Source organism: Oncorhynchus gorbuscha, unplaced genomic scaffold, assembly GCF_021184085.1.
Source record: "Oncorhynchus gorbuscha isolate QuinsamMale2020 ecotype Even-year unplaced genomic scaffold, OgorEven_v1.0 Un_scaffold_1490, whole genome shotgun sequence".
In the NCBI taxonomy this organism is placed as follows: Eukaryota; Metazoa; Chordata; class Actinopteri; order Salmoniformes; family Salmonidae; genus Oncorhynchus; species Oncorhynchus gorbuscha.
The window spans coordinates 46,145-61,111 of record NW_025746255.1 but is presented as its reverse complement, the minus strand read 5'-3'; the positions used below and the strand labels follow the sequence as shown (position 1 = coordinate 61,111).

Here is a 14,967-nt window from a genome sequence, read left to right as displayed (position 1 = left end):
CTCCATCCCCCTATCTCTATCCCTCCATCCCCCTATCTCTATCCCCCAATCTCTATCCCTCCATCCCTCCATCTCTATCCCTCCATCCCCCTATCTATATCCCTCCATCTCTATCCCTCCATCCCCCTATCTCTATCCCTACATCCCCCTATCTCGATCCCCCACCCCCTATCTCTATCCCCCATCCCCCTATCTCTATCCCTATCTCTATCCCTCCATCCCCCATCTCCATCCCTCCATCCCCCTATCTCTATCCCTCCATCCCCCTATCTCTATCCCTCCATCCCCCTATCTCTATCCCCCATCCCCTATCTCTATCCCTATCTCTATCCCTCCATCCCCATCCCTCCATCCCCCTATCTCTATCCCTCCATCCCCCTATCTCTATCCCTCCATCCCCCTATCTCTATCCCCCATCCCACTATCCCCATCCCCCTATCTCTATCCCTCCATCCCCCTATCTCTATCCCTCCATCCCCCTATCTCTATCCCTCCATCCCCCTATCTCTATCCCTCCATCCCCCTCTATCCCTCCATCCCCTATCTCTATCCCTCCATCCCCCTATCTCTATCCCTCCATCCCCCATCTCCATCCCTCCATCCCCCTATCTCTATCCCTCCATCCCCTATCTCTATCCCTCCATCCCCCTATCTCTATCTATATCCCCCATCCCCCTATCTCTATCCCTACATCCCCCTATCTCTATCCCTCCATCACTTCATCCCCCTTTAGAACCCAAGGTGAGTGTTCTCCAGGGCTGCAACGGTGTGGTGGTTCCCACGTACCCTCAGAACCCGTCCACGACCTCCCCAGGAACAGCCACATCCCCAGCCACTACGACCTGCTGCCCCTGAGACACAGCCAGAGCTACAGCCCTACACACAGCCAGGACCACAGCCACCAGAGCCACAGCCCACCCTTGCCCGGCAGCCCTACCAGCTCCCTGCTATAGACAGACCACTCCCGAACGCAGGGCCGCGACCTTAGACCTATGACTTACCATTGGGGCACGGTCTGCTCCACCTGGGGTTGCGGATAAAGACTGTAATGTGACTATAGAGACAAAGTACCAGTGCAACATCAATGTTGGTGGACATACTAGATGATATACCAACAGAAGCTCTGTGTGGACTCACTGCTGTGTGGACTCACTACCGTGTGGACTCACTGACGTGTGGACTCACTACCGTGTGGACTCACTACCGTGTGGACTCACTGACGTGTGGACTCACTACCGTGTGGACTCACTGATGTGTGGACTCACTTCTGTGTGGACTCACTGACATGTGGACTCACTAACGTGTGGACTCATTGCCTTGTGGACTCACTACCGTGTGGACTCACTGACGTGTGGACTCACTACCGTGTGGACTCACTACCGTGTGGACTCACTGACGTGTGGACTCACTACCGTGTGGACTCACTACCGTGTGGACTCACTGACGTGTGGACTCACTACCGTGTGGACTCACTAACGTGTGGACTCATTGCCGTGTGGACTCACTACCGTGTGGACTCACTAACGTGTGGACTCATTGCCGTGTGGACTCACTGACGTGTGGACTCACTGCCGTGTGGACTCACTACCGTGTGGACTCACTGCCGTGTGGACTCACTGACGTGTGGACTCACTACAGTGTGGACTCACTACAGTGTGGACTCACTACCGTGTGGACTCACTAACGTGTGGACTCACTGACGTGTGGACTCACTACAGTGTGGACTCACTACCGTGTGGACTCACTACAGTGTGGACTCACTACCGTGTGGACTCACTACCGTGTGGACTCACTACCGTGTGGACTCACTGCAGTGTGGACTCACTACCGTGTGGACTCACTGCCGTGTGGACTCACTACCGTGTGGACTCACTGCAGTGTGGACTCACTACCGTGTGGACTCACTACCGTGTGGACTCACTACCGTGTGGACTCACTACCGTGTGGACTCACTACCGTGTGGACTCACTACAGTGTGGACTCACTACCGTGTGGACTCACTACAGTGTGGACTCACTACAGTGTGGACTCACTACCGTGTGGACTCACTGCCGTGTGGTAGTGGATAAAGCATACTGAACGTGTAATATATTACAGCTATGTGAAGTGTCTGAGGAAGACACTGGGAAGTCATATAACTACAGGAGATAATAATAATAATAATAATAGATATAGAGATGTGTGGTACCCTCTTTGTTTACACTCTGGCTCGGTGGAGGACACATACATACATCCTAGGAAAGGAAGGAAGGACACACACACATCCTAGGGAAGGAAGGGAGGACAGACACACGCACTATGAAACAGACCAGTGGAGTCAGGAACACAAAATATCATGGACCTCTATATAGTCATGTCTGGCTCAGTGATTCTATTCCATGTCTGGATTGGGTGACCAGAGAACCAACCAGGCTGCCCCTAGAGGAGGACAAACCCACCAGGAACCAACCAGGCTGCCCCTCCTAGATGAGGACAAACCCACCAGGAACCAACCAGGCTGCCCCTAGATGAGGATAAAACCACCAGGAACCAACCAGGCTGCCCCTAGAGGAGGACAACCCCACCAGGAACCAACCAGGCTGCCCCAAGAGGAGGACAAACCCACCAGGAACCAACCAGGCTGCCCCTAGAGGAGGACAAACCCACCAGGAACCAACCAGGCTGCCCCTAGAGGAGGACAAACCCACCAGGAACCAACCAGGCTGCCCCTAGAGGAAGACAAACCCACCAGGAACCAACCAGGCTGCCCCTAGAGGAGAATAAAACCACCAGGAACCAACCAGGCTGCCCCTAGATGAGGACAAACCCACCAGGAACCAACCAGGCTGCCCCTAGAGGAGGACAAAACCACCAGGAACCAACCAGGCTGCCCCTAGAGGAGGACAAACCCACCAGGAACCAACCAGGCTGCCCCTCCTAGATGAGGACAAACCCACCAGGAACCAACCAGGCTGCCCCTAGATGAGGGTAAAACCACCAGGAACCAACCAGGCTGCCCCTAGAGGAGAATAAAACCACCAGGAACCAACCAGGCTGCCCCTAGAGGAGGATAAACCCACCAGGAAACAAACAGGCTGCCCCTAGAGGAGGATAAACCCACCAGGAACCAACCAGGCTGCCCCTAGAGGAGGACAAACCCACCAGGAACCAACCAGGCTGCCCCTAGAGGAGGATAAACCCACCAGGAACCAACCAGGCTGCCCCTAGAGGAGGACAAACCCACCAGGAACCAACCAGGCTGCCCCTCCTAGATGAGGACAAAACCACCAGGAACCAACCAGGCTGCCCCTAGAGGAGGACAACCCCACCAGGAACCAACCAGGCTGCCCCTAGAGGAGGACAAACCCACCAGGAACCAACCAGGCTGCCCCTAGAGGAGGACAAAACCACCAGGAACCAACCAGGCTGCCCCTAGAGGAGGACAAACCCACCAGGAACCAACCAGGCTGCCCCTCCTAGATGAGGACAAACCCACCAGGAACCAACCAGGCTGCCCCTAGATGAGGGTAAAACCACCAGGAACCAACCAGGCTGCCCCTAGAGGAGAATAAAACCACCAGGAACCAACCAGGCTGCCCCTAGAGGAGGATAAACCCACCAGGAAACAAACAGGCTGCCCCTAGAGGAGGATAAACCCACCAGGAACCAACCAGGCTGCCCCTAGAGGAGGACAAACCCACCAGGAACCAACCAGGCTGCCCCTAGAGGAGGATAAACCCACCAGGAACCAACCAGGCTGCCCCTAGAGGAGGACAAACCCACCAGGAACCAACCAGGCTGCCCCTCCTAGATGAGGACAAAACCACCAGGAACCAACCAGGCTGCCCCTAGAGGAGGACAACCCCACCAGGAACCAACCAGGCTGCCCCTAGAGGAGGACAAACCCACCAGGAACCAACCAGGCTGCCCCTAGAGGAAGACAAACCCACCAGGAACCAACCAGGCTGCCCCTAGAGGAAGACAAAACCACCAGGAACCAACCAGGCTGCCCCTAGAGGAGGACAAACCCACCAGGAACCAACCAGGCTGCCCCTAGGGGAGGACAAACCCACCAGGAACCAACCAGGCTGCCCCTAGAGGAGGATAAACCCACCAGGAACCAACCAGGCTGCCCCTAGAGGAGGACAAACCCACCAGGAACCAACCAGGCTGCCCCTCCTAGATGAGGACAAAACCACCAGGAACCAACCAGGCTGCCCCTAGAGGAGGACAAACCCACCAGGAACCAACCAGGCTGCCCCTAGAGGAGGACAAACCCACCAGGAACCAACCAGGCTGCCCCTAGAGGAAGACAAACCCACCAGGAACCAACCAGGCTGCCCCTAGAGGAAGACAAAACCACCAGGAACCAACCAGGCTGCCCCTAGAGGAGGACAAAACCACCAGGAACCAACCAGGCTGCCCCTAGAGGAAGAGAAACCAACAACTGTCTCAGATGAGACCAGCTTGGAGCATCATCAAAAGGGCATTAGATTTGCCTTTCTATCAGGCAGTGGACTGGAGAAGTAATAAGAGACAGTCATTACAGGACCTGAATGGCGACTGACTGGGCTTGGATTCCCTGTTCTATTGTATATTGATATCGCCAGCAACACAGCTAACACTCATATAACTGCAGATGAAGGAGAAGAGACAATGACAGTTCCCAGACAAACCAGGATTGTATTAATTAGGCACCGACGTCTTTGAAAGAAGACAACGGACTGAAACAGGGAGGCACTACCTTTTCGTTTTCCATTGCAAAACGTTTTTCAACGGTGTGCACTAATGAATACGACCCATGGTTATATCTGTATAACAAAAATATATATATCTATAAAAACCACTTATCTTCTACAACTCATTTTGACACATCTTTGCTTATTTCATGGTTATATTATTATGATCTTTAAACGGGTCCATATTTTCTCTTTCGGGAAAAGTTATCTTTTTGTATGTATTGTATATAAAGTTAAGTAATTTAATATTGGCGTTACAATATTGTTAGTGACTTTATGTTGTGTAATGCTGGTAAATGTGCATGAATCTAAGTATAGTAGTATACAGAGAATAGCCCTAATGTCATTGTTAAACTATTTGGTACAAACAAACTGTTATTTCTTAGACTTTACCCACTGTCCGTTTTGACCATGGGAATGAGTCCTCGTTGAACTGCTTTACAAGAATATGCAGAGACACGAAGGAAACAGACAACTGTTCAGGAAGTATTTATGCTGCCAACATGTTCACTGGAGATGCAGAAGTCCCATTTCCAAATGTAGCACCATTGTAGAGAAACCAGTTAATGTTTTGTGAACGATGCGCATCACCATTTTAAGTTACAGAAAACGCTGTAATGATTATATATAGTATACTTACACCCTATGACACAATCCAATGTGATAATGACAGAACTATTACATTGATCTCTGTCTCTACATGGATATTTCACCAATTCAGCCAATAACAATGACATGTTTGTAACAGGCCCGATTCAGACTTGAGGTAAGTAACACTTAACATGCACTTTAAGACAACATATCCATGTCTGAATTGGGCCCAACATGAGTATCAGGACAATAATACACAAGACAGTATTGACGGTATTTTTTTCTCCTCATGGCTTTGTTAGTTTGTGGTTAGAGCGTTGGACTAGTAACCGGAAGGTTGCGAGTTCAAACCCCCGAGCTGACAAGGTACAAATCTGTCGTTCTGCCCCTGAACAGGCAGTTAACCCACTGTTCCCAGGCCGTCATTGAAAATAAGAATATGTTCTTAACTGACTTGCCTGGTTAAATAAAGGTAAAATAAAAAATTAAAATGTACGTCCCAACTCGCACCCTATTCCCTTCGTAGTGCACCAGAGCACTGGTCAAAAGTGGTTCACTACTAAAAGTTTAGGGTGCCATTTGGGACATTCTAGAATAGTCTGTTGTAACCTAGTAGTACCCAACACTGCTTTGACTTTTTCCTATTTTAAAGTGTTTTAAACTTCAATAAAGATGCCATATCTCAGGGCTAGAGGGGAGTGTTGTCTTGTCTAGGGGAGGTATGTAGCCATAACTCAGGGCTAGAGGGGAGTGTTGTCTTGTCTAGGGGAGGTATGTAGCCAAAACTCAGGGCTAGAGGGGAGTGTTGTCTTGTCTGGGGAGGCATGTAGCCAGGGCTAGAGGGGAGTGTTGTCTTGTCTAGGGAGGTATGTAGCCAGGGCTAGAGGGGAGTGTTGTCTTGTCTGGGGGAGGCATGTAGCCAGGGCTAGAGGGGAGTGTTGTCTTGTCTAGGGGAGGTATGTAGCCAGGGCTAGAGGGGAGTGTTGTCTTGTCTGGGGGAGGCATGTAGCCAGGGCTAGAGGGAGTGTTGTCTTGTCTGGGGGAGGCATGTAGCCAGGGCTAGAGGGAGTGTTGTCTTGTCTGGGGAGGCATGTAGCCATAACTCAGGGCTAGAGGGGAGTGTTGTCTTGTCTGGGGAGGCATGTAGCCATAACTCAGGGCTAGAGGGGAGTGTTGTCTTGTCTGGGGAGGCATGTAGCCAGGGCTAGAGGGGAGTGTTGTCTTGTCTGGGGAGGCATGTAGCCATAACTCAGGGCTAGAGGGAGTGTTGTCTTGTCTAGGGGAGGTATGTAGCCAGGGCTAGAGGGGAGTGTTGTCTTGTCTGGGGGAGGCATGTAGCCAGGGCTAGAGGGGAGTGTTGTCTTGTCTAGGGGAGGTATGTAGCCATAACTCAGGGCTAGAGGGGAGTGTTGTCTTATCTAGGGGAGGTATGTAGCCAGGGCTAGAGGGGAGTGTTGTCTTGTCTGGGGAGGCATGTAGCCAGGGCTAGAGGGAGTGTTGTCTTGTCTGGGGGAGGCATGTAGCCATAGCTCAGGGCTAGAGGGGAGTGATGTCTTGTCTGGGGGAGGCATGTAGCCAGGACTAGAGGGGAGTGTTGTCCTGTCTAGGGGAGGTATGTAGCCTAGCGGACCAGTAACCGGAAGGTCGCTGGTTCGAATCCCGAACTGATTAGGTTAAAAAATATTGAGCAGTGCACATAACCCTAGTTGCTCTGGATAAGAGTCTTTACTGTGACTTACTGCTCACCTGGGTTGTTGGTTCCACTTTTCTGGGCTCCGTTTTTAACTTAACAAATAAGGAACACTCAAAACGTGCACTTATAAATAATAACCATTTTGATCAAATTACAGCTGTAGACAGAAGTCAAAGATCAAACATCACATATACAACTGCTGTCTCTCCTGAGTTCTGCCCCCAACGAAGGAACGACAGGATCTCATATACCCAAGATCAAACCTTATGGTCAGACCTCCACCTTATGGTCAGACCTCCACCTTATGGTGCGACCTCCACCTTATGATGCGACCTCCACCTTATCATGCGACCTCCACCTTATGATGCGACACACCAGTAGATGGACACACTATACCAGTAGATGGACACACTATACCACTAGATGGACAGACTGTACCAGTAGATGGACAGACACACTATACCACTAGATGGACACACTATACCACTAGATGGACACACTATACCACTAGATGGACAGACACACTATACCACTAGATGGACAGACTGTACCAGTAGATGGACACACTATACCAGTAGATGGACACACTATACCAGTAGATGGACACACTATACCACTAGATGGACAGACTGTACCAGTAGATGGACAGACACACTATACCACTAGATGGACACACTATACCACTAGATGGACACACTATACCACTAGATGGACAGACACACTATACCACTAGATGGACAGACTGTACCAGTAGATGGACACACTATACCAGTAGATGGACACACTATACCAGTAGATGGACACACTATACCACTAGATGGACAGACACACTATACCACTAGATGGACAGAATACACAATATACCAGTAGATGGACAGACACACTATACCACTAGATGGACAGACACTATACCAGTAGATGGACAGACACACTATACCACTAGATGGACAGACACTATACCAGTAGATGGACAGACACACTATACCACTAGATGGACAGACACACTGTACCAGTAGATGGACACACTATACCAGTAGATGGACAGACACACTATACCACTAGATGGACAGACACACTATACCACTAGATGGACAGACACACTGTACCAGTAGATGGACAGACACGCTATACCACTAGATGGACAGACACACTATACCACTAGATGGACACACTATACCACTAGATGGACAGACACACTATACCACTAGATGGACAGACACACTATACCACTAGATGGACACACTATACCACTAGATGGACAGACACACTATACCACTAGATGGACAGACACACTATACCACTAGATGGACACACTATACCACTAGATGGACAGACACACTATACCACTAGATGGACAGACACACTATACCAGTAGATGGACAGACACGCTATACCACTAGATGGACAGACACACTATACCAGTAGATGGACAGACACACTATACCAGTAGATGGACACACTATACCACTAGATGGACAGACACACTATACCACTAGATGGACACACTATACCACTAGATGGACAGACACACTATACCAGTAGATGGACAGACACACTATACCACTAGATGGACAGACACACTATACCACTAGATGGACAGACACACTATACCACTAGATGGACAGACACACTATACCACTAGATGGACAGACACACTATACCACTAGATGGACAGACACACTATACCAGTAGATGGACACACTATACCAGTAGATGGACACACTATACCACTAGATGGACAGACACACTATACCAGTAGATGGACAAACACACTATACCACTAGATGGACAGACACACTATACCACTAGATGGACAGACACACTATACCACTAGATGGACAGACACACTATACCAGTAGATGGACAGACACACTATACCACTAGATGGACAGACACACTATACCACTAGATGGACACACTATACCACTAGATGGACAGACACACTATACCACTAGATGGACAGACACACTATACCACTAGATGGACAGACACACTATACCACTAGATGGACAGACACACTATACCACTAGATGGACAGACACACTATACCAGTAGATGGACACACTATACCACTAGATGGACAGACACACTATACCACTAGATGGACAGACACACTATACCAGTAGATGGACAGACACACTATACCAGTAGATGGACAGACACACTATACCACTAGATGGACAGACACACTATACCACTAGATGGACAGACACACTATACCACTAGATGGACAGACACACTATACCAGTAGATGGACAGACACACTATACCACTAGATGGACAGACACACTATACCACTAGATGGACACACTATACCACTAGATGGACAGACACACTATACCACTAGATGGACAGACACACTATACCACTAGATGGACAGACACACTATACCACTAGATGGACAGACACACTATACCAGTAGATGGACAGACACACTATACCACTAGATGGACAGACACACTATACCACTAGATGGACACACTATACCACTAGATGGACAGACACACTATACCACTAGATGGACAGACACACTATACCAGTAGATGGACAGACACACTATACCAGTAGATGGACAGACACACTATACCAGTAGATGGACACACTATACCACTAGATGGACAGACACACTATACCACTAGATGGACAGACACACTATACCACTAGATGGACAGACACACTATACCACTAGATGGACACACTATACCACTAGATGGACACGCTATACCACTAGATGGACAGACACACTATACCACTAGATGGACAGACACACTATACCACTAGATGGACAGACACACTATACCACTAGATGGACACACTATACCACTAGATGGACAGACTATACCACTAGATGGACAGACAGACACACTATACCACTAGATGGACACACTATACCACTAGATGGACACACTATACCACTAGATGGACACACTATACCACTAGATGGACACACTATACCACTAGATGGACACACTATACCACTAGATGGACAGACACACTATACCAGTAGATGGACACACTATACCAGTAGATGGACAGACACACTATACCAGTAGATGGACACACTATACCACTAGATGGACACACTGTACCAGTAGATGGACACACTATACCAGTAGATGGACACACTATGCCAGTAGATGGACACACTATACCACTAGATGGACAGACACACTATACCACTAGATGGACAGACACACTATACCACTAGATGGACAGACACACTGTACCAGTAGATGGACAGACACGCTATACCAGTAGATGGACAGACACGCTATACCACTAGATGGACAGACACGCTATACCACTAGATGGACAGACCCGCTATACCACTATATGGACAGACACGCTATACCAGTAGATGGACAGACACGCTATACCAGTAGATGGACAGACACGCTATACCAGTAGATGGACAGACACGCTATACCACTAGATGGACAGACACGCTATACCAGTAGATGGACAGACACGCTATACCACTAGATGGACAGACACGCTATACCAGTAGATGGACAGACACGCTATACCACTAGATGGACAGACACGCTATACCAGTAGATGGACAGACACACTATACCACTAGATGGACAGACACACTATACCACTAGATGGACAGACACACTATACCACTAGATGGACACACTATACCACTAGATGGACAGACCCGCTATACCACTAGATGGACAGACACGCTATACCAGTAGATGGACAGACACGCTATACCACTAGATGGACAGACACGCTATACCAGTAGATGGACAGACACGCTATACCACTAGATGGACAGACACGCTATACCAGTAGATGGACAGACACGCTATACCACTAGATGACACCGTATCACACCAGGGCTATAAGAATTGAACCGATGGTCAAGGGGCCATGAAATTTGGTATGTAAACCTAATGTATATGTCCTTAGAAGCTGTGTGCATATAAAGTCACTGCAACCCTTAGATGGCAGACCAGTTGGTGGCACTATAGATGTCATTGGCACCACTATAGATGTCATTGGCACCACTATAGATGTCATTGGCACCACTATAGATGTCATTGGCATCACTATAGATGTCATTGGCACCACTATAGATGTCATTGGCACCACTATAGATGTCATTGGCATCACTATAGAGGTCATTGGCACCATTATAGATGTTATTGGCACCACTATAGATGTTATTGGCATCAGTGGCACCATAGGATCTAGAGCAATACCTATTGATCAAGTGGACTTTGTTTCATGCAAATTTATGTTAGATTTAAATGATGAAGATAAACCATATGAAATATCTTGATTAGTATTCCTGTATTATCACATATTGTTCCTTTTTATGTGGCTTGCGCAGTCGGCATATATAACACTCAATACATGAAGGAATGGCCTTAAGAATGATTACCTGCTTCATTCAAAATAACCAACCTACATTACTAGACTAAACTTCACTTGCATCATCCTTGTGGTATTGAGATAACCAGGGTAATGCTTTCACTGGATGGCACATAAAGGAAGATAGTTCCTACATGATAGAGTGCCTGCTTTGTTATCTAACTGATCTTGTGTCCTTTCTGTCATCCTGTGAACCCCGTTCATTGCTGCTCTCTGCTATTTTTCCAATTTCACATTGGAAAAATATGAAAATTGAATTGTAATTTCAGTGTAATTGACCCCAACCGTGCTGCTCGCCATGTATTCCTTGACAGAAAATACTGTCAGATAATTTGTTACCAAATTCAAATGTTATTCGGCCTTTGTATGTAAATAAGAGAGAGTTGAAATGTTTATGACCGGTGCGTTTTATTAAGATGAATTGATAACTTAAGATTAAACAAAAACACAATTATACAATTGATCAATCTGTACAACACATAAAACCGTCCGTTTCGACTACACCCCCCCCCCACACACACACACACAATCCTCAAAAATGCATTGAAATTACATCGTTTGACTTTTCAAATGTTTTACAATGGAATTACAATCAGTTATAGTGACAGCATTTCATTATAATTCAACCACAATCATGAACCAAAAAACACAGTTCATTAAAAACTAAAAAACAATGGAGGTATATGAGAAGGCTTGAAATCAATTTTCAAACGAGGACAAAAACAATCACTTCTCTACACTTCCATAGACTGCTAGTGCGAAATGGTATCCTATATAGAGCACTACTTTTCACCAAATCCCTATGTGCCCTGGTCAACAGTAGGGCACTAGATAGGAATATGGTGCTCTAGTTGTGCGTTGACAGGCTGACAGTACCGTCTGTTAGATAACGCCATTGGTACTGTCAGACGGACTCACACACTCAACAGCTACCTACCTTTGCTTCTATACACACGCACGCACACACACACACACAGGGCCTCAAGCGCTATATTTCCATGGTTACAATACCACCATCACACACAGAGACAGCTAACGGTAGGAGTTCAACAGAACACACTGAGTTAGCCTGAAATCACAACTGATCGAGCTACATTTCACTGTTGTTTCAAATGGGGAGCGCAGCACTCGAGTCTGGTTTAACCAGGCTAACTCTGAAATATTAGTAACGTGACTTAGCAGGATCAGTGATGAGACAGTGGAACTATAGATGGGTTACCTGGCAACGTTACAACGATGATGTAAATTTGTAAGTCGCTCTGGATAAGAGCGTCTGCTAAATGACTTAAATGTAATGTAAATGTAAACTGATTTCTGTTTTTTCAATAAACATTTAGAGACTAAATGTAGTTTACGCGTTGTCCTATAATCCTACGATTGTAAGCCAACCCTGTCCGTTTCCTGCCTCTCGGATGCGAGCGCCAGGGTCGGCGGCAAATTCCATTTCGATTCGTAAAAGTAAACGATTCACAAAAAACTGTTTTCAATGAAAAGAGAAATTCGAACTTCCAGAATTGACTGGAATTGAAATGGAATTCACCCCAACCCTGGCATTGGTTTTGTACGTAAACATCCCGTCCGTATACAGGAGATGTAGTGACATTAGTGACACCAGGAATGTCATTTTAGTTCTGTTTCTGGTGGTAGTAATATTAGCCTGGGTGCCAGTCTGTTTGTGCTCTCTTCCCAACTCCATAAGGAACTGTCATGTAAAATATGGTTTGGCTTGACAATGGACGAGGCAAAAACAGAAAACAGACCTGAGACCAGGCTATAGTAATATCACTACATTAGAGGCAGATCTGAGACCAGGCTATAGTAATATCACTACATTAGAGGCAGATCTGGGACCAGGCTATAGTAATATCACTACATTAGAGGCAGATCTGGGACCAGGCTATAGTAATATCACTACATTAGAGGCAGATCTGGGACCAGGCTATAGTAATATCACTACATTAGAGGCAGATCTGGGACCAGGCTATAGTAATATCACTACATTAGAGGCAGATCTGGGAGCCTCAACGTTTACATACGTTCCTCTGCCTAAAGCGGGTGGCTTATAGAGAGAGAGGATATACATGAAGGGGTTAATATGGAAAAAGCAGACCTCAGCAGAACAGATATCTACCACTACTAATAATAATAATAATGACCTAGCTACGACCTAGTAAGGCATAATAATAATGACCTAGCTACGACCTAGTAAGGCATAATAATAATGACTACTAGTAAGGCTAATAATAATGACCTAGCTACGACCTAGTAAGGCATAATAATAATGACCTAGCTACGACCTAGTAAGGCATAATAATAATGACCTAGCTACGACCTAGTAAGGCATAATAATAATGACCTAGCTACGACCTAGTAAGGCATAATAATAATGACCTAGCTACGACCTAGTAAGGCATAATAATCATTTTGGTTGGGACTATATGAATGAAGTAGAAAGCCATGCACTGTGTTGAAGTAAGAGGCAGCTCGGTGTAAACAGGCTTTAATGTGACAGACTGTGAGAACCCTGGACAACGTGATAATAGCCAGATCAGATCTGGCCAAAAAGTACATAACTGTGTCTAAAAATACTTTTAAATACTTCATATTTGAGAAAAAACTGGGAAATAATTTTAAAAGTATTTCCAAGTATTTTGAGGTGCGCGTGATTTAGCTTGGTGGGTTTGCACTTTTGGGACTATTCTGTTGGTCCCATTGAACAAGGCAAACAGAATCAGCTCAAGTATTTAGAAGTATTTGATCCAGGTCTGTCTGGTGATAGCTGGAGCTGTATAGAGGATGGTTGGCCAGTAGGAACGTTCTATGGTAGATGGGAGTAGAGGTGGTTAGTTGGCCAGTAGGGTACGTTCTATGGTAGATGGGAGTAGAGGTGGTTAGTTGGCCAGTAGGAACGTTCTATGGTAGATGGGAGTAGAGGTGGTTAGTTGGCCAGTAGGGTATGTTCTATGGTAGATGGGAGTAGAGGTGGTTAGTTGGCCAGTAGGGTACGTTCTATGTTAGATGGGTGTAGAGGTGGTTAGTTGGCCAGTAGGGTACGTTCTATGGTAAATGGGAGTAGAGGTGGTTAGTTGGCCAGTAGGAACGTTCTATGGTAAATGGGAGTAGAGGTGGGTAGTAGGAACGTTCTATGGTAAATGGTAGTAGAGGTGGTTAGTTGGTTAGTAGGAACGTTCTATGGTAGATGGGAGTAGAGGTGGTTAGTTGGCCAGTAGGAACGTTCTATGGTAGATGGGTGTAGAGGTGGTTAGTTGGTTAGTAGGAACGTTCTATGGTAGATGGGAGTAGAGGTGGTTAGTTGGCCAGTAGGAACGTTCTATGGTAGATGGGAGTAGAGGTGGTTAGTTGGCCAGTAGGAACGTTCTATGGTAAATGGGAGTAGAGGTGGTTAGTTGGCCAGTAGGAACATTCTATGGTAAATGGGAATAGAGGTGGTTAGTTGGCCAGTAGGGTACGTTCTATGGTAGATGGGTGTAGAGGTGGTTAGTTGGCCAGTAGGAACATTCTATGGTAAATGGGAATAGAGGTGGTTAGTTGGCCAGTAGGGTACGTTCTATGGTAGAT

General features: G+C 46.9%; 1 pseudogene; it reads left to right on the top strand.

Moving 5' to 3' along the window:
- LOC124023054 overlaps positions 1 to 6,000 on the top strand; it is a 49,095-nt pseudogene extending 43,095 nt beyond the window's left edge.
- Positions 6,001 to 14,967: the final 8,967 nt, after the last annotated feature.